Source organism: Equus przewalskii, chromosome 10 (assembly GCF_037783145.1).
Source record: "Equus przewalskii isolate Varuska chromosome 10, EquPr2, whole genome shotgun sequence".
Taxonomy (NCBI): domain Eukaryota; kingdom Metazoa; phylum Chordata; class Mammalia; order Perissodactyla; family Equidae; genus Equus; species Equus przewalskii.
This window is the reverse complement of record NC_091840.1, coordinates 3,171,027-3,190,006: the sequence shown is the minus strand read 5'-3', so window position 1 is coordinate 3,190,006 and position 18,980 is coordinate 3,171,027. Positions and strand designations below refer to the sequence as shown.

General features: G+C 57.7%; 1 protein-coding gene and 1 long non-coding RNA gene across 3 annotated transcripts in view; both read right to left on the bottom strand.

Annotated features, from left to right (window-relative positions):
• Window positions 1-231, bottom strand: part of RBFOX3 (RNA binding fox-1 homolog 3) — a 510,574-nt gene extending 510,343 nt beyond the window's left edge. The window contains exon 1 of the mRNA XM_070559786.1: window positions 88-231. The gene's annotated coding sequence lies outside the window, so the exon portion shown is untranslated. The remainder of the gene's footprint in view (window positions 1-87) is intronic.
• A 16,268-nt stretch (window positions 232-16,499) lies between these two features.
• Window positions 16,500-18,964, bottom strand: LOC139073805 (uncharacterized). Of its 2 annotated transcripts, XR_011522833.1 has the most exons (4): window positions 18,746-18,964; window positions 18,389-18,463; window positions 18,166-18,286; window positions 16,500-17,214 (listed from the first exon to the last, which is right to left on the bottom strand). It is a non-coding gene; the product is annotated as an uncharacterized lncRNA (long non-coding RNA). The 2 variants fall into 2 exon arrangements; XR_011522831.1 differs by lacking the exon at window positions 18,746-18,964 and having other exon boundaries at window positions 18,389-18,623.
• Window positions 18,965-18,980: the final 16 nt, after the last annotated feature.

The window sequence follows — 18,980 nt, the reverse complement described above, 5'->3', positions numbered from 1 at the left end:
CCTCCCGCGTCAGAGCAGAACAGCCCCCGGAGCCCCCTTTCCCAAATTGGTTTCCCCTCAGTTTGAGTTTGGGTTCCCTCTACTTACCGATCATCAGCATCACAAAAGGATGGAGGGGGGGCCTGGACCAATGAGAACAGGTTTCTATTTTCGGGCTCTCGGCAAAGCCTCGGGGATGGAGCTGCAGCTCCAGGAGAGGGAGAGAGAGAAAGATGGCGGTCCGAAAAAAACCTATGAAAAAGGAAACATTTCAATAAAAGGGATTAAAATATAAAGCAGCGACACATTTTTAGACATTTCTCATTTGTTGTCCCCAAGGCCCCTGCAGCTTCTAGAAGAGAGAGTGGGAGAGTTTGGAAGGTGCCTTTAATTGTCTGTTCAACCACCACCCCCAGCCACCCACTCCCACCCCCCTACTCGGCCGGCTTTCTCTGGCCCCCGGTGGCAGCCTGTCTGCTGGTGGAGTGGCCAGGGGACAGGGTTGACCAGGCAGGCGGCTGACACGTGCAGGGCTGTCTGGCCTTCACGGGGTTTTTACTGTATTATTTAACACCAATCCTTCAGCACGTGCCGCTGCACAGTGCCTGCTCCCAGCAGAGGGAAAACAACTAAAGGAATATTTGCAAGAAGCTGAGTTCAGTAAATATTTTATGCCCATTGATGCGACTGCTCACAACCATGTGCGGGGGTGGCCCGGGGGAGGGAAGCACGCGCCACGGAACGTGCAGAGGGTGCCGAGGGGTCCCCACACGCGGCAAGCAGACCTCGCCCTGATTCTCAGCCGGCCCGGGAGGGCGTGACCCCAGGCGTCCCCAGGGAGGGGTCCGCACCCCCTCCGCCCGCTCTGGCGGCCCCTAGGAATCTACTTGGTTTCCAGTAGAGGCTGGAATAAATGTGAGGCCCCCACACCGTTGCTAAAAAGGCACATCTTCCCGCGAGCAGCTCCAGGAATACAGTCACCATGGTTCTCAAAGTGGGATCCCCAGGAGCATCAGCCACTTAGAAATGCAGATTCTCAGACCCCACCAGAGACCCCACAGAATCAGACAGTCTGGGGTGGGACCCAGCCACTTGTGTTTACCAAGCCCTCAGGGGACTCTGATGAAAGATTAGGCGCAAGGTCCCAGAAGCGCTCAGGTGGGTCCCAGCCATCGGCATCTGGGTCCCCTGAATTGCCGTTGTTTGCATATCTCACAGCTGGGGGAGCCCAACCGCACTCCCCAGCAGAGATGCTTCTGGAAGGGATCTTCCTTTCTGTGCAGCCTCAGAGGCCGGGGGGGGGGGGGGGGGCGGGGCAGCTGCAGCCCTGAATCTGGGCCCCCACGGCCCTTCCCCCTCCCAGGGCCCCAAGACCCCATCTCAGCACCTGGAATCCAGGCAGGTGGGGTGTGCAGGGGTGGGCCTTGGGGAGGGCTATGGTGGGTGCTGGGGGAACCAGAGCTGAGGGGCGGGAAGCCCCAGCTACAGTGGGAGGGAGCCGAGCACCCCCCAAGACTGCCGGCCAGGAGCTGTCCTTCACTGACCTCCTCCTTGGCCTGTTCCTTCAGGCAGCGGGTCCGGCTTTCCTAGACGGGAAGCAGCAGAGGACGCCAGAGGGAGCGCTGAGGGTGGGGGCTCCACAGGCCGCAGACAAGTGACGACCAGTCTAGAGACCGCAGCCCCGGCAAGGAGCTGACACCTGCCCAGCCTGGTCCTGGCTGCCTGGGCCACCTGGCACCATCTTCGGGGCCTCCTCCCACCCCACCCCTCCACACACACACACACACACACATGCACACTCCAGGGCTCTGTGATGGGGTGTCCCGAGGGAGGGGCCTTTCCCTGGAGCCAGGCCTTCAGAGGAGTCTCCCCCCAAGGTCAGGTGGGGGTGGAAGGTCTGCAGGTGGGAGCCCCTGAAATGACATGACCCCCTCCCTCCTTCCCTCCCCTGAGGCTTCCCCCAGAAAGTTTTTCCACCTGGCTAGATGAGCGCAAGAGGAAGAGAAGTCCTCCTCCAGAGAGGCCTGGGGAGAGGGGACAGAGCGGGCAGGAAGGGGGGTGCTGGGCAGGGCAGGACCCGGGGCCGGGAGGCCGTGTGCGGTCGGGGACTGGCAAGTACAATATCAGGCGCGGTAAGGAGGTGCTTGATCGAGATGCTCTCTGCTGCAGATCAATGGCAGCCAGAGCCATTAGCCACGAAAATGAGCCAGAAGCGAAGGGCCTGATCGGCAATCGATGCCGGGTTAAGCAGGACACACAGGAAAGGGGCCGGCAGAGGACACCAGTGGCCAGCAAATGACATCTCAACCCCAGGCGGCGGCCAGGGAGTCTCTTGTCCCCCAACAGGGGCCTGCTGTCACCACCATGGTCTGGGCTCATGGGGCCCAAGAGAATTGCCGGATGCCGGACACGGGCCTCCAGGGGCAGATGTGCAGGCAGCAAGAAGGAAGGGGATGCGGGGGTCCCGAGGGGGCTTGATGGCTGCAGCAGCGCTGGCCCGAGTAAGTCAAGGCAGCTGCCTCAGGGGACTGGGTGCCCAGGACAGAGGAGGAGCCCAGGAGGCAGGCTCGGACAGGCAGGGTCAGGTCACCATGGCGGGCGCAGTGTGGTCACCACAGGAAGACGCGGCCCTCCTTCCCATCCAGGCCGCCCTTGGCCTGAGGTTCAGAGTCCATGGCAGGGGTGGGGGGGGTCCCACCTTGCTGGAGGGGGCCACTCCTCCATAGTTCAGAGAAACATCCCCTCAGGGGCCATTTCCACGAAGAGAGGGACAGCATCCCCCCCCACCCCAAGCTTCCATTCCTGCAGGTTGGCAGACATGGGTGCCAGCTGTGACCTCAGGCAGGCTGCGTGACCCTCCCCGGTTCCCTTAGAGGGATCCCGTGAGTGTTCAGCGGGTGGTAAAGGGAGGGCTCGCCAGAGCCGGGCAGGTGGCCAGCGGGTCGTTACTGTTACTTGGTGTGCCTGAGGGAGGGTGCCACCTGTTTCACTTTGTTCCCAGGGAATGGCAAAGACCCTCTTGGGCGAGTGAGAGCTTCCACTTGGATTTCTGGATATCAGCAAGAAAAACGTGTCACCCACATTTCACCAGGAAGGAAACAGGGTGGAGGGCTTGGGCAAGGCAAAAATAAAACCAGGCCGGGGGTGGGGAGTGGACCTCTGAAGCTCGTCTACACTCTCCCCTCTCCATCACAGACCCCACAGGCTGGCTGGGGTCCCCTGGGCCTCTATACCCTGGACCCACTCTGTGCGCCACCCCCCAGGGTCCCTCCGGGTCCCAGGCAGCATTCAGGTCGAGGTCCCGTCAGGCACCTGCCCACCGGCCTGCCTTCCTCCCCATCCTGCAGCCTGTGTGGGCTCAACCATCCCCTCCTCTGACCCCAGCCCGGACTCCTGGCGAGGGTGACCCCTCCTTACTCAGTGTCCTTCACCCCAGTGGCTGCCCCATAGATGATGACAACTGGGCACAGACACAGCTTATCATCTGCCCATCCCAGGAGCCTCTCAGTGCCACCTGGACTGAAGCCCACCCCACGGTGGCTTCAAAGCCCCTCGTCTGCCTCGTCTGCGTTCCTGGGGTGTGCCACACGCTCTGTCTGAACACCCCCGGGACCCTTGGGAAGCCCTCCAGCCCTCTGAGCACAGGCCATGCCCTAGCTGCCAGGAGGGGGTTGCGAGACCCCAGATCAGCACCCGGTGGGGACACCCAGCCCTGAGCCCCAGGGACAGAGAGGACCCAGCAGGATACGAGCAGGTCTGGGCCGAAGCCACCCCTCGGCCTCATCCCAATTCAGCCCCAGGTGGACAAGAAAAGCCCCGCCAGGGGCCTGGAGCAGATGGGGCAGGCTCCGGACCCCTGCCCGGCCCACCATCTGTCCTGAAAGTCGGCCCGTCTGCCCCGCAGCCCCTCCTCCCGGCCCGCCATCTGCCCGCCTCCTGGCCATCCTCCTGGCTCCTCCAGGGCCCTCTGGAGCGGCCGGCAGGAGTGGAGCCCGGGCCCGGCTGCCTGGACCAGCCCCACCGGGCGCTCCTGAGGGGAAGGGACCAGAGCAGGCCTGCCAGGGTGGGGGCACCTCCAAGATGGCCACCTCGTGACCACAGGGTGGAGAGGGAGGGGCACAGGGAGGGCCTTGCACCTGGAGGTGGGGCAGCCACAGCCCTCCTCACCCGAGGCCTGAGCAGGAGGGGTCCAGCCTTGTCGGGGCGTCCTCTGCCCGGCAGCCCTCGTCCAGGCCTTTGCTCCCTGCTCAGCTTGCTCCTCCGGGCTCCCTGGGTGCTGCTCAGTGCCTTCCCCCACCCTGGGACCCGCAGGGCCGGAGAAGAAAGAAGACTCATTTCCATCCAGGGCCCCAGAGTGGGCTGGTGAGGCAGTAGGGACCTCAGAGGCCCCACCTCTGCCTCCCAGGCCATGCAGCCAAGTCCAGGGCCCATATCAGCAACCCCAAAGCCCCAGGCCATTTGCTCAGAAGGAAACCGACCCGGGCCGGGGGAGGGCCTGCCTTTGGGAGCCCACCCCGGGGACTGCGCATCATAGGGTTCCTGGGAGACAGCAGCTGAGCAGTGAGTGTCAGGCGGAGCATGTCAGCAAATGCACCCTGAGAGGCCAGGGAGATGAGGCGAGACAGACCTCAGCCCCTCCCCCCCCCGTCCCCCAAGTGGCATGACTGCTCTGCCAGACGAAACGTCAGGTGCATGAGTTCTGCTCGGTGAGAGGTGCTGGCACCTCCCTGGGGAAGGGAGGGAACCAGTGTGCCACGCCCACGAAGTGGCTGACAGGGGTGAGGGCGGGGCACCAGAGTCTACCCGCTCTCTGCTGGAGAGTCGGTCCCTGGGGGTGCCTGGGTTCTTCTTCTGGGTCAGACACTGAGGCAGGTCCAGCGGTGCAGGGTGTCAGCCCCTGGGTTTGGTCCCCCACCTGCCCCGAGCAGTCCTGAGGACAGCACCCGGCAGGGACGCCAGCGGGGGTGGGGGAGAGGGCTGGAGGACAGGAGCCCCCAACTGCTGCTGCCCCGCTGCCTCCCCAGGGGCAAGCGGCCAATCAAGGCCTTGCCCCACACCCCACTCCGTGGGGCTCCCAGGAAGAGCCTCCCTTTACCCAGAGGATGGAGTGTGCCCTCCTGCTGACACCCCATTCAGCACGGAGCATCCTGGAACCCTAGGTCCCCTTCCGCTGTGCAGGGCATTGGACCACCCCCTATTCCTTCCTGGGGTTAGAGGCGGGGCCCTAGAGCCTTGAATGCTGAGCACACCCACCAACTCGTCACCTCAGTCCAGTGACACCCAACTCTCCCCCACCCCCCGACCCCAGACTCAGTCAGATAACCAGGCAAACGCCGGTTTTCCTTGTAGGAACAGGCGGGTGGAGAAGAGCCACATCCGTGTCCCACATCAGCAGGATGGGAGGAGGGGGCCCCCGGTGGAGCCAAGCAGCTTTGCGGGTGTCACCATCACTGGCACAAACTTGCTGGAGCTGAGGACGGCACCACCAAACCCACCTCGGTGCACCCGGCCAGGCACAGGGGACCCTGTCCTCCCTCGGCTCCCCGGGCCTGGCTGGAGGCGGTGGGCAGTGGAAGTAAACGGGGACACTGTGGGGGACCCAGCCGGCCGGCCAGACAGTCGCCGGCGGATCTGTGGCTGGACAGTGCCACCTGGTGGACGTATCAGAGACTACAGACGCCGGGGGTTGTTCTGGTCCTGGGATTCCCAGAGGCTGGGCCTTGCCTCCCTTCTCCCCGCTGCGCTCCGTGACTCTCAGAACCCGAGCCTCTAATGGGGTTCTGCTAGATGCGGCTGGTTATCAGAGGGCCCAACCCAGCCACTTCAAACCTGGCAGGAATATAATCCCCCCAAAGAAAGAGCTTCTCTTGGACGAGCCCCCTCCCCAACGCTGGCACGTCCATCACCCACTGTCAAAGGGAGTCACCCCTCCTCCATCACTGATGCCACGTGCACCCCGGACTGGCCATCTTTGAGGGGAAAAATCAGAAATCCCAGGCCAAAGAGGGGGCAAATCAAGCCTAAAGGAGAATAGTGCCTGCAATGGGTTGAAACACATTGAATACATAAAATAGATAAATACGTAAGAAAAGAGAAAAAAACCAAAAACCTCATTGGAAACAACTAGGGCCCCAACTCTCTACTTTGAAAACTGTTCATTAAAAGAAAAGAATGAAGGATTTCCCTTTTTAAACTGTATTTCAGGGCCACCCCCATAACTCTAGTTGATAAGGGAAGGTTTTTTTTTTTCAATAGGAGAATTCTAGCTCCTCGCTGTGAAGGGATGAGGCCATGAGAGAATCACCATTTTGCAAGGTCTCCTGAAATAATAGTTTCCCACGATGGTCATGGACAGACGAGACCACTGGCGAAGGACGTTACAGAGGAGCGCTGGGCCGTCTCAGCATCACAGGTCTGCTGCCGTGGGAAACACACAGCCCACCTGGCAAAAGGATGAGCCTGAATCGAATCAAACTTCCAGGGCTAAATTTCCATTTCCAGGAAGATGGGGATAAAGCGACGCCACAGGAAGCAATCAGATCCAGAATGTGTGGGACAATCGGCGGGAAAGCTGATCTGTTTTCTGCAACAAGTCATGGCTGGGGGAGAATGGGGGGAGCTGATCCGCATCAAGAGAGATTTAAGAGACACAACAGTCAAACTTAATGTGTGGACCTCGTTTGGAACCTGATGTAAACAAACCAACTGCAAAAAGATATCTTTGTGACAATCAGAGAAACGTGGTTACAGATGAGGCATTAGCTGATGCCAGGCATCTGCCGTGAATCTCGATCCTGTGCAAATAGAGCTGTATTTATGTTACAAAGTTTCCCACATTTGGAGAGTTGCATTCTAAAGTTTATAGGAACAAAATTACAGAATGTCTTTCTGCTACAGGCTTGAAAATACTTCACCGGCCGGGAACAGCAAAGAACACGAAGACAGCAGTAGATGAAGTAAACGTGGCAGTTTTTGATAACCTCCACATGAGAGTTTATTGTGCTAGTCTATCTTTAAGTGTTTTGAAAACTTTCATTATAAAACATTTTTAAAGAAAAAAAGACACAGGGGGCCTGCCCAGTGGCATAGTGGTTAAGTTCACACGCTCTGCTTCAGTGGCCCAGGGTTTGCTGGTTCGGATCCCAAGCACAGGCCTACACACCACTCATCAAGCCATCCTGTGGCAGCTTGACACCCCACATACAAAACAGAGGAAGACTGGCACAGATGTTAGCTCAGTGACAATCTTCCTCAAGCAAAAAGAGGAGGATTGGTAATAGATGTTAGCTCAGTGACAATCCTCCTCACCAAAAAGAAAAAAAGAAAAAAGACATATCCTTTCTCCTACAAACCTTACCTGGCATAATGGAAATGTTATTGCAGAAGTTGACATCCTGCATCCCTGACTCCCGTCTTCTTTCTTTGTAGGGGATATGTGTTTGGTGGGGGGGAATCTACAGCGTCATCATAGCTCTTTAATGGTTCCTGCGCCCACAAGACTGTGGGGCTCCCCTAGAGGGGCTGGACACTTGGGTGGCATCCCTGCCCAGTCCCCACTAAGCTCCAGCACCCTGGACGACTCTCGTTCCCTCTCCACCCCTTGTGGGCTTTCAGATCCAAATCAATATTGTATTGGGGAAGGAACTCATCCCGGGAGCCTGTGAATGTGGCACCTTATATGGCATGAGGGACATTGCAGGTGTGGTTAAGGATCCTGAGGGACTGAGCCGGTGGTGAAACGGTTGAGTTTGTGCACTGTGCTTCAGCAGCCCAGGGTTCACCAGTTTGGATCCTGGGCGTGGACCTACACACCGCTCATCAAGCCATGCTGTGGCGGCATCCCACATAGAAGAACTAGAAGGACTCACAACTAGAATATACAGCTACGTACTGGGGTTTTGGGGAGAAACAAAAAAAAGAGGAAGATTGGCAACAATGTTAGCTCAGGGCCAATCTTCCTCACCAAAATGTGAAAAAAAAAAAAAAGGATCCTGAGATGGAGAGACTATCCAGGTGGGCCCAATATCATCACAAGGGTCCTTATAAGAGGGAGACAGGAGGTCAGAGAAGATGTGACGCTGGAAGCAGAGCTGGAAGGATGCCACAGGCTGAGGAATGTGGCGGCCTCTAGAAGGAGGAAAAGGTGAGAAAGCAGATCCGCCCTTCAGCCTTCAAGGCTCATCTAAATGCGAGGCTCAGGGGGCTAGAAGGGCTGACAAGATCACCCTGGTCGTTTGGGGGCGGATGGTACATCAGGGGCGTCCCTCTGCTTCTTGCCTCCCATCCTCCCTTGGTCCCCAGCCTTGACACGTGCAGGGGTAAACCCGTGGTGGACCGGCCTTCCCTGGGCAGGCTGCACTATGTGAGACGGAGCTGTCCCCACACCCTCAGGAGCATGCGCCCCTCTGCTGACCCCACCAGGCCCAGCACGGGCAGCCCCGTGGGGACAGGGCCCACCAGCGCGTATCCTCGCATCTCTCTCTGACCCTGGCCTCATCTCCCTGCTCACTCCGGGACCCCCTCCCCCCCGCCACAGCACCCTGAGCTCCCTGACTGGCCAGCGAGTCCACCACCCTGGTCTTATTCCCAGAGGTCCTGAAACCACGGAGAGACTGAGAACCACAGCCCCCGCCAGGCCCTCGGGCCCGGGGGCTGAGCTGGAATCTGCCTCCTTGCCTGAGCCGCTCTTGCTCCGGTTGATGCGGATTTGACGGGGCGGCATCATCTTGCCTTTCACAGAAACTGGTTTAGACGTGGGTGGCAGAAAACCTTCCCAGTCGGCAAAGCACGTTCTCCAGCCGCCAAAGGCCCTGGTCCTCTGGGCACCATCCTTGTCCTGGGAGCACAGATGCACAACACTCTCTGCATCCAGCTGGGCCGCGAGGTCCTGAGAGGCCACCAGCAGCCGCCTTTGATGTTTTCTCTCTCTCTGTCCCTGGCTTTTTCTTAGGCCCTGAGCTAAGCTGCCGGCTATGTCGTGGTTCCAGATTTCCGTGTACGTCCTGATCCTTCAGATGGCCCTTCAGATCCTCTCCCACCGCCCTTCACACAGTAGGTGCCAAATAAATGTCGGCTGAACAGAGCGGCCCCCAGAGATGACACGGCTGCGGGAGAGGAGGCTCACAGGAAATGCACCCAAATTCACGAGTCGCCCCGCTGTGGCCGTGTCGGGAGGTCAAGCTGTGTGGGACTCAATTCCAGCCTCTCACGAGCTTTCCTGGACCTTCCTCATGAGGGTCCCGGGACCTCGGTTCAGGGAGGACGTCCATGCTGTTTCCCTGCATCCTCCGTCAGACTCTGGCCAGGGCGGGTCACGGCGGCCTGGAGCCCAGGCTCTTGATTTCGTCCATCTGCAGCCCCAGCCCAGCCCACGCACCCCCGACACCCCACAGGTCACCCCATTTCCTGCTTCATGGAGTCCCCGACTGTCATCGATGCTGCAGACAGTGACAACGGGAGGGCCAGTGAGGATGGCCGTGGGACCACATAAAGGTGGTTACCTGCCCGAGGACCTTCATGCATGAAGGGAACACTGTCCCTGTCACCAGATGGGGGTCATGAGTTGGGAGGACCAGCCCCAGCAGTGACATGCTGGCTGTCCCTCATCCACCCAGCGTGGCCAAAGGAAGTTCCTTATCTGTCCTGACATGTCCCTCCTTCATTATCAGGGCACAAACAGCAACCAAGAGGCTGCAAAATAGATGGTTCTGGAGACAGCCAGTCCTCTGAGTCTCACGGGAAAGGTCCTCTGACAACAGCCCCGACAAACAGCAATGTCATCTGTCACCTTCCCGTCGCCCACAGTGTCCCATCCCGCTCTCCACCTTTGCACCTCCTAGAGCCACCACACCCCCACCAAGGTGGTCAGACACACGGAGGAGCCAGTGGTGGGACCAGAGAGAGACCCAGACACTGCCCGTGGCCCAGCCCCCTGACAGCTGCGGCCCCGTCTCCCCCTGCCTGGCGGAGCTCAGCCGCTGGAGCAAGAGGGGAAAACTGCTTATAAGGACACACCCAGGAGAAACCCCCCAGGGAAGTTCTGGGCCTCCGTCCTGAGTGCCCCTGGGGCCACGGCTGGCAGCAGAGGACCAAGGCACGTGGAGTCCCAGGAGGATAACAGCTAAAAAGACTTATACCCGAAACAACTAGGGGACAATGACAAAGCAAGCTCAAAGTAAAAACCTCATAGACCAGCTATGTGGGGACAGAAGGCTCTGAAGGATGCTGTGACTTTGCTGGGGGGGGGGGGGGCATCAGGCAGTGGGTTCCTCCGTGGGGGAGGGGTCAGCCAAAGACCGGACAAAGGGTGACCAGACCTGGCCAGCCAGGGCCACAAAAGGGAGGGTCTTGGGTGCCCCTCGGAGTCACTGGGGAGGTCCTGGTGGGAAAGGAGGACTGTCTCCTGAGGTCCCCTTGCTCCATCCCCCTCTGTCTCCTGCTCAGAAGCAAATGTGACTTCCTGCCCCAATCATCAGAGGATGCTGCTGACCCCACCCCCAAGACCTCGTCTCCTGGGGGCAGTGGCTCTGACCATGGCGCTGACCCCCCAGGAGGAGGCGGAGGGGAGACACCCATGCAGGCTCTTGCTGCTGTACAACGACGTCCTGACACTGAGCCCCTCGGTGGACACAGGAGTGCTTCACTCATCGTCCTTGCAATGGCCTCCCGGGGCTGCAGGACAGGCCAGAGGAGGCCTCAGGGCTGAAGGGACATCGCAGGCTGCAGGGTCTCCGGGTAGAGGGAGAGCTGGTCCCCCAGCTCCCCAGGGCAGGACTGGGCTAGCATGACCCAGGTCCCGGGCCATCAGTGCCCACCACCGCCCCCCCGGCCCCTCGAGGTTCTCAGGGCAGCAGCCCAGTGGAGAAGGGAGGGACCCATCGCAGCAGCTGCCTTCGTGCCAGTCCAGAGCCGGCAGACAGCGGCCCATGTGACAAGCCGTGGGTGCCGTGGGGCATCCCCCAGACGTGCAAGGAGGGCTCAGACAGAGCCACACGCACCCCAGTGCACCCCAGCTGCCCTCCAAGCCTCTGGAGACGGCTCCTCGGGCCCCTGAGTGGAGGCTCCCAGAGGCAGGGGCATGCTGAGTCTGGGCGTCTGGCCGGCCAGCTGGTCACCAGCTCTCCAAGGTGACAGACCTCACTGTCCGAGCGCCTCAGTCAGGCAGGACCTGTGAGTTAATTCTCCTTTAATGGGCAGCTGGTGTCACTGAATAAATAATGGAGGGATGTGCGCGTGAGGAGCATGGTCTGGAATAGGTAACAGAAGGTGAGAGGAGGCCGGGAGAAGGTGAGAGCAAGGAGACAGGAGCGAAACTTGAACAGCGGGGGGAGTGGAGAGAGGCAGCGGAAGGGAAGTGGCCCCGGACGGAGGCAGAGGAGGCAGAAGGTGCCGTGCGATGAACAGAGATGTGTGAGGTGAGGACACCAGGGGCTCAAGAAGCGACCCCAAAGAACAAATGGCTTTGCCCAGAAACAGCCACAAGAGCATCATCCAGGGTCCCCAGGTGAAACCACGGCCCCTCCAGCCTGCCTGGGGGCCACGGCACAGCCCCAACACCAGCTGGGCAGAGAGTCAGTCAGTGGACGACAGGTGAGGAGAGCTGGGGTTCCGCCACTCCCATCCTGGCTGAAATCCAGGGCCGTGAAAAGGAAGGAAATCCTGACACCAAACCTTCAGGACATTACACTAAGTGAAATAAGCCAGTCACGAAAAGACAAATACTGGATGATTCCACTTATACGAGGTCCCTAGAATTGTGGGGTCCCTAGAGACAGAAGGGTGGGCGCCAGGGGCTGGGGAGGGGAATGGGAGTTAGTGTTTAATGGGGACAGAGTCTCAGTTTTGCAAAATGAAAAGAGTTTTGAAGACTGGACGTACAACAATGCGAATGTAAATTTTACGTTATATGTATTTTGCTATAAGTAAAAATTAAAAAATAAAAAGATGCTGGAATCCTGGGATCTTTCAGAGATGGCAAGAATGTTAGCGGTGATTCAGCACCAGGTTTAGGGACTTCTGGATTCTGTCTTGGAGGTAGAGAGACAATACTCTAAAATATGGGAAACCCCAGGTAGGCCCCAGCTCTGTGTCGGGGGCTAGCAGACAAGGATAAGAAAGATGGGGTCCCTGACTCTGGCAGAGGGCAGATCCACAAACTGAAGGCCCAGTAACAAAACCTCTATCCCCCCTCATTTTAAAAATAATTCGAAGTCTCCCTTCCACTGTATGGATACACGGCACTTTGTTATCCGTCCATCCGTCGATGGACACTTGAGTTGCTTCCACCTTTGGGCCACTGTGAATAACGCTGCTATGCACATGCGTACACGTGTATCTCTTTGAGACCTTGCTTTCAAGTCCTTGGGGTGCACCCCCAGAAGTGGGGATTGCTGGATCATATGAGAATTCTGTTCCAATTTTTTGAGGAACCTCCATACTGTTTTCCAGAGCAGCCAAACCATTTTCCATTCCCACCAGCAGTGCACAAGGGTTCCAACTTCACATCCTCGCCAGCGCCCGCTGTCTCCTGTTTTCCGATGCAGCACCCTGACGGGTGTGCGGTGCCACAGCTCCTTCCACGGAAGTCGGCATAGAGAAACGGGGATGAAACTGTGTCTGCAGAGGCTTCCCGGGGCAGGGAGACTGCTCTGTGTGACACTGGAATGGTGGACACGTCAGAAATGTGTCCAGACCCACAGAACGTACAACTCCGAGAGTGAACCTAACGTAAACTGTAATCTCTGCGTGACACGATGTGTCGGTGTAGTTTCATCGATTGTAACAAACGACCCCTCTGGCGGAGGATGTTGACAGTCGGGGAGGCTGTGCAGGTGTGGGGCAGGGGGCACACGAGAAATATGCGTGCCTTCTCCGCAATTTTGCCATGAACCCAAAACTGCTCTAAAAAGTAAAGTCTTTTTTTTGAATGTGCCCTCCATGAGTCAGGCAGACTGAGGAGGAGAGGAAAGCAAGAATGGGGCAGAGAAGGTGGTGTTCCTCAACCTCACGGTCCAAGGGCCTGGCTCTACAGATGATTTACCTACAGGCATAGACAAGCACCACATGTCTGGGGGCACTTAGTCAAATCCTGGAGGTGGGCCCCCAAAAGCCGATGTCCACATCCTGGTTCCCAGAACCTGTGAATGTGACCTTAATTGGAAAAAAGGTCTTTGCGGATGTAATTAAGGATCTCAGACAAAATCATCCCAGAGTATCTGGGTGGGCCCTAAATCCAATGACGAGTTCTTATAAGAGACCGAAGAGGAGAGACACAGAGAGAAGAGGAGAGGCCATGTGACCACAGAGGCAGAGACTGGAGGGCTGGGCCACAAGCCCCGGGATGCCTGGAGCCCCAGGCGTGCACCCCGCAGAGGCCAGATTCCTGGAGGAAGGGCCAGGCTCTGAGAGGGCCGACTCCCTCCGCTGGCCCAGGACCTGTCCCCATCAGCTTGCTGTCACCAAAGCCATTATCACAGTTAGGAGCTGGCCCTGGGCTCTTCTGGGGCAGAGGGGGCAACCAACGAGTCAGCCCTGGTCCCTCATTCAGGGAGCCAAGCTGCCTCCCCTCTTTCTCCCCTCCCTCATTCATTCATTCACTCACTCGTTCATTTCTCTCTCCATAAACATGTCTGCTGCCTCCCACGAATCTAGATATGGATACAGTATAGAGTGTCCTTCAGGGGCCCACAGCCCGGCGCGGGGGCAGCAGACCCACAACTCATAATCAGAGAGACGGTGACAAGCAGTCCAGCAGGAGAATCACAGGCGGGACCCTCAGAGGTTCCCGCTCCGCCTGGGGCGATGGGGAAAGCTCCCCAGCTCAGGGCCCTAGGGGCTGGCCCTTAACAGAGAGGCGGCCTTCCTAGAGGGCAGAGAAGGTTTATGAAGGAGACAGTGGCTCTGAGGAAGGACAGAGACACAGGGGCACCAGGTGACAATGACGCTGGGGGATCCGCGGGGCCAGGCGCACAGGTCCTGGAAGCCTTGCCCTGTTTTATCCTCCAAGTGATGGAAGCTGGAGATGGATGGGGGCAGGCTCACTTTTACGAAACTGTGGTGGAAACTGAAATATTTTTCTAGAAAGATCCAGAAGGTCTGATGCTGGCAAATTTAGAGGCTGCATCACTGGGGGGGCTGCAATGCTGCAGCAGGTGGGCCTCCTCCTGCTCCTTCTCTCTCTCTCTCTCTCCCCCCCACCAGTTCCGGCTCCATCTTCCCCTTGTGCCCTGACAGTCAAGCCCGCTGAGCCCAGGACACAGGCTTCGGTCTCTACAGGCATGTCAACTGCAGGGCCGCCCCCAGCGTAGCACAGACCTGCTCTTCAAAACCAACCACCATCCAGAGTCCACTCACCAGCCCTCCTACCCACTCCTGTTCCAGAGTCAGAAAGAAGGTGGCCCCCAGCTCCCGGCAGCCCCCCATACACACGGAGGCCCTGCTCCCTGCACCCCAGGAGGGAGGCCCGAGGCGAGGGGAGAGGCTGAGGGAGGCGAGCGCCCTGTGTCCCAGGAGAGTACCACTAACCCACAGCACATAATCCTGTTAAAATATTAATCCTCATTTAGCCGGGAGGCGAGGTGGCCACTGAGATAAAGCCCCTGAGAAGTAATAAAAGGCACAGTGATTGATAAAGTGGATCTCGTGCTAATAAAACCCTGCTGTCACGAAGGGCGGGTCAGGCCCCAGTAATCGGGAACAGCCATCAGCAGGCAGGTCCCAGCCTCAGCGGGCAGGCGTGACCGCCCCCCAGGGCACTGAAGGGTGCTCGTGGTGGAGTCTGCTAATCTCTCCAGGAGAGGGAGGAGGAGCTGAGAGAAGGAGCTTCCTCCAGCACCGCTGCACCTCCTTGGCCCTTGGGGAAGGAATCGCCATCCTTAGGCCATTGTCTCCCTCCTAGGGAACACCGCCATGGTCCCAAAGATTGTGGCCCTCCTGGCAGCAAATTCAATGAGCCAAGGCCTGTCTGCATGTGGCCCCTGGTGGCCTCCCACTGCTCCCCAGACACTTGTCCTAGGCTGGACAGCTGAGGCCCCCCAGGAACATGAGGATGAAGCACCCCTTCCAAGCCAGGGATTCATGTGGGCCTCCTCCCAAGATGGCAGACACAACAAGAGCCGGCACCCTGGACTCTGACTGTTTTGAGAGGGGTCGTCCGCCATGTCCCCAAGTAAAACTGCTCTTTGTTCAGTTCCCTCCTGATGGCGACCTTCTGCTCCAGCTAAGGGCATGACCAGGCTGCTCTTCATTTCAGCATCCCCAAAAGCAGAGTGCGCTGGCAACACCCCTTCCCCCTGAAGGGCACAGACTGGCCGTTGGGAGAGACCCATCTAGACGCAACTTTGCCCATCACTACGGGAGGGTGGACTCCTGACCTCCGTGACTCCTCCAATAGAGGGGCCGGCCCACGGCTAGAGGGCCCCCACCCCCATGCCCACGTGCCTCCCCAGGGCCTTCGGGGCTCCCCGGCAGGTGGCACCAGCCCACGGCTGCACTGGGGCCAGAGAGGGAGAGAGGGACTCCCGCTGTTAAGACATCACTCCAACTGCCGCCTAGAGATGAAGGAGAAGCAAGGAGATGGGTCAGGAGGCCACTGCACTGGTCCAGACCCAGCAAATTTCACCCACGTATTCTTCCATTCACCATTCGAGACTCACTTATTAAACGCCTACTGTGTGCCGGGCACTGTGCCAGGAGATGGGGATAAAGTGTCGCCCAGATTCTAGTATGGGAGACACAGAAACAAGCGCAATGTGATTCATTCACGCCAGGTGATGAAGGAGAAACAGGTGGCACTGGCCCGTGAGGCTGACCTTACGGGGGACAATGCCGCCAGCAGAGACCGGGCACAGAGCTGGGCAGGCCGGTTCCTCCCATGAGCCCCAGGCATGGCCAGCGGCACAGGGTGATTTCCACCCGTCCACCTGTCAAAGCCACCCCATCCCCAGGCCAAGGAGGCCTCTGGGTCAGGTCCTGCAGGACGCCAAGGACCCTCTGAGCAAGAAAAGCAGCCAGTAAACAACCGCATGCTTCCCTGTACATCCTCTAGGAGCGGCCCACCGTGGGTGTGGGTTTGCCCACAAACGCTGCACCCGGAGGAGCACGGCAGCCCTGTCTCTAATCTGAGCATCCCCCTGGCTCAGCTGGGGACCCCTGGGCTTCGAGAAGAGCTGGGATGACAAGTTTAAAAATGTTTTTCCAATACCCCCTTAGCAAGGGGCACACCGAGCACCCGGCTCTTGGTCTCTAATGTCACCCCCCCCCCATGAAAGCAGCCATGGCTTCCTGAGAAACGCCTGATTCCAGGACTGGCGTAGGCAACACCTGGCATAGGCAACACCTGGGGCAAGCCCGCAGCATCCCCTAGCGCCGGAAAGCTGGGAAACGAGACGATGGGGAGGTCAAAGGGACACCGCGGCCAACTGAAAGAGGTCCCAGTGGCCAAGGCCGGAACAATTTGAGGAACAAAATAAATGAAGTAGCGTTGGGTTATGATGCAAAGTGTAAAAATAAATACCCATGAGTCCATAGTGATGTGAATTATTGCACAAATTAATAAACAGGAAGAAGAGACAAATCTCCTGCATAAGATTCCAGATAATCTGTGTGGCTCCTCCCAAGGAAGTGGCACACGACCCCCGCTCCTTAAGTGCGGACAGCACACGGTGACCTTCCCTCCAAAGGGGGAGTGTGGAAAAGGAGAGCGGGAGAGTCTCCTGCCGGAGGAGACAGCTGGCAGACACTGTCTGGGCGGGTGACCAAGGTCAACATCGGCAGTGATAAGCATGTCGACAGCATGTACCCTTGATATGACGTCATGAGAAGGGCACTCAATCTCTGTGCTCTTCCTCCCAAAAATCCATAACCCTAGTCTAGTCAAGAGAAAAACATCAGATAAACCCCAATTGAGGGACATTCCTCAAAATGCTGGCCAAGCGCTCCTCAAAATGGTCAGTCATCAAAAGCAAGGGAAGTCCAAGAAACTGTCACATCCAAGAGGGACGTCAGGAGATGCGATGACTCCATAGAATGTGGGATCCCGGAACAGAGAAAGGACACCGGGCAAGCACTCAGGAAGACTGAATCAAATATGGACGTGAGTAATAATGACTTAGCAGTCTTGGCTCATTGACTGTGCAGACACGCCCGGTAGTGGAAGACGTCAATAACGGGGAAACTGGGCGTGGGAGACATGCGAACGCTCCACCATCTTCGCAATTTTTCTGTAATCCTAAATTGCTGTAAAATAAAAAGTTGATTCAAAAAAATGTTTTGTCTAACCAGACAGTACGATAGATATTTGCATAAAATTTCCCTCTAAATTTATTCATCCAACAAATACGCGTTGAGCGCCAACTCTGGGCTGGCGATGTGCCAGGCTCTGAGGACACAGCCATGCAACCTGCGGCAGCCCTGCCTCCAGGAAGCCTCCAGTCTATCGTGCACCTGAGGAACGACCAGCACGCAAGAGAGTGGAGAAAGTCACGAATGACAAATATAAATGATAAAAGTCTATGAAAAAATATATTCCCAAAGTATATATTCAAAAGTACATACACTGCGAAATACATAAAGAACTGATAAAGCCGGAAGATTAGACGACCATTCTGACCACCTGATCAGCGTTCAGGGACGATGGACAGTCTGCATGTGGGAAGAGGAGATGAGAAACTGTGACGTGGAGCCTCTCCCAGCCTCTCGGGCTTGATACCTTAAGACATCGCTACACACCTATTACGTCACCCAAAAGAAATTAAAAAATAAAACCCAGTGAAGATAGTCAGAGAGAAGTGATAGCAGGTCAACTCACGGCGGGCGGTACCAGCAAGTAACAGCTTCAGCCCCTCCTGACAGCAGCCTGACTGTAAGAACCAGGCAGCCTTTCTATCCCTTAACCAGTAACCCCTCTCTACTGTAGCCCAAGGCAATAATGTGAGTGTAATGAAAAGAAAAAAGTCAGGGATACCAAGATATTCACAGCTGCACTAGTTTTTAAAGAAAAAGTCAACAGCCCCCAAACCCAACAACTGGGGGATCCTACACGCCTGGTAAACCAATGACATCTACAAGTGGTTCAAAGTTGGGGTTCTGGAGCCTGGGTTCAAGTCTCAGCTCCCCCACTCACTGAGTGACCTTAAACATCTGCCTCAGTTTCCCCACACGAAAATTGAGGATATTACTAACTCCTACCTTCAAGAACGACCTCAAAGCTTGAACGAGATCGTGGATAAAGCCCAGTGCCTGGTCTAGGGAAATGCGCTGTTGCTGTCAGCTACAGGCAACTCTCACACACTCTTCTCGTTGAAGCGCCCTAGGGGACCAGGGAAGAAGATGGAAACGATGGGGGGTGAGCTAAGGAGCTCCCTGCGACAAAATGTGAGGCACAGAGCCCAAAAAAGGGGGGAGGGGTTACCCCAAGCCTGGCTGAGATGTCCTGAGAAGGACTTGCCATCTCCAGGCCAGACCCAGGCAGGCGGAAGAGTGGGAGCTGGACCCGGCATTTCCACACCCCCGACGGGGCCAGCAGGAGAAAACGCAGAGGGAGAACACAATCAGCGACTCCTCCCTCACCGGAACCCTCACCCACCCGCCAGCAAGACCAGTCCCGGCCCCAAGCACACCCCGGGGCTGTGCCCCCCGCCCCGCCTGGGCCGCGCCCCTGGACGACTGCGTGCCCCGCGCCTGTTCCCACCTCCCCTCCCGCCCACGCGGCAGCCGGCACATCCTGTCACCCCCAGCTTAACCCAGCAGTGCCTCCCAGGGCCGTTACTCTATTATCGCCTTAGATTAGGTCCCGCTGAGAGTGACCGAAAACCCAAATAACGCAAACAGAAGCAAGGCAGTGCGCCTAATTCTCCCCGCCAAGGACACAGTGGGGGTTGAGCCGTCCGGGGCGCTCTCGGGGCCCAGGGTCCTTCCGCCCACACCCGCCCTCCGATGGGGAGAGCCCCGAGCTTGAGGCATCAAGGGGAGGAAGACAAAAAAGAAGACGGCAGAGCTGGCCG